Source organism: Tarenaya hassleriana, unplaced genomic scaffold (assembly GCF_000463585.1).
Source record: "Tarenaya hassleriana unplaced genomic scaffold, ASM46358v1 Cleome70, whole genome shotgun sequence".
In the NCBI taxonomy this organism is placed as follows: Eukaryota; Viridiplantae; Streptophyta; class Magnoliopsida; order Brassicales; family Cleomaceae; genus Tarenaya; species Tarenaya hassleriana.
Window position 1 is genome coordinate 83,118 of NW_010969549.1, and position 926 is coordinate 84,043.

The following is a 926-nucleotide window of genomic DNA, read 5'->3' on the forward strand; positions in this document are numbered from 1 at the left end:
TCTTGGTGAGGCAAGATGGAGAAATGGTGGTTCTCATAGCTTGAAAGTAGATGCTTGATCTAGGTGCGGTTTCGAAAATCCCTTATTTATGTAATGCTAAGTGTGTACCTCCCATTACTAGAGCGCCTGTCAAGGCATCGATCGTCCGTAATACGGGTCATGCCATAGCTGAGCGTGCCGGATTATCTTTGTGAGGCAGGGTAGGAAATCGTGGTTCCTACAGCTTGAATATGGTTTATCTTGGGTTAAGTTGTCAAGTCTTGACTTGAAACTTAATGGTACAGATGAGACGAGTATGCAGTGATATTTGATTCATAAGTCTCATAAAGGATCTAAGAATCACATTGGATGTGATTGACATTAGATGTCTACCTAAATAGCATAAGACTGAGTGTAAAAACTTGTTCTTATGTGAAATACGGATCTTAGTCCCATATAGAAATTTATTGTAGGGTTATTTTTCTTTTTGGGAATATAGCTCATCTTTGCATCTGTGTTGTCATTGTTTGATGATGGACTAGCTGGTAGTGGATCATAGATAGATTGACACTGATTGATGATGAACTAGCTGGTAGTAGATCATTAATAGAATCTGCATTTGTTTTGTTCGTTCTGTTTTGTCTCTTTTGTAGGACATGGCGTCAACCGGTAGCGTACCGAGTTTGACGATGCGATCTATCCTTGAGAAGAATAAATTTACTGGGACAAACTTCTTAGACTGGTATCGTAACTTGAGAATAGTTCTCAAGCACGACAAGAAGTCATACGTCCTGGAAGGGGCTCTACTACCAGAACCTGCGGCCAATGCCACGAGAGCCGCCAAGGATGCTTGGCAGAAGCATCAGACTGACGACAATGAGATCTACTGTCTCATGTTGGGAAGTATGGCCCCGAATCTGCAGAGGCAGTTTGAGGGGAAGAGTCGA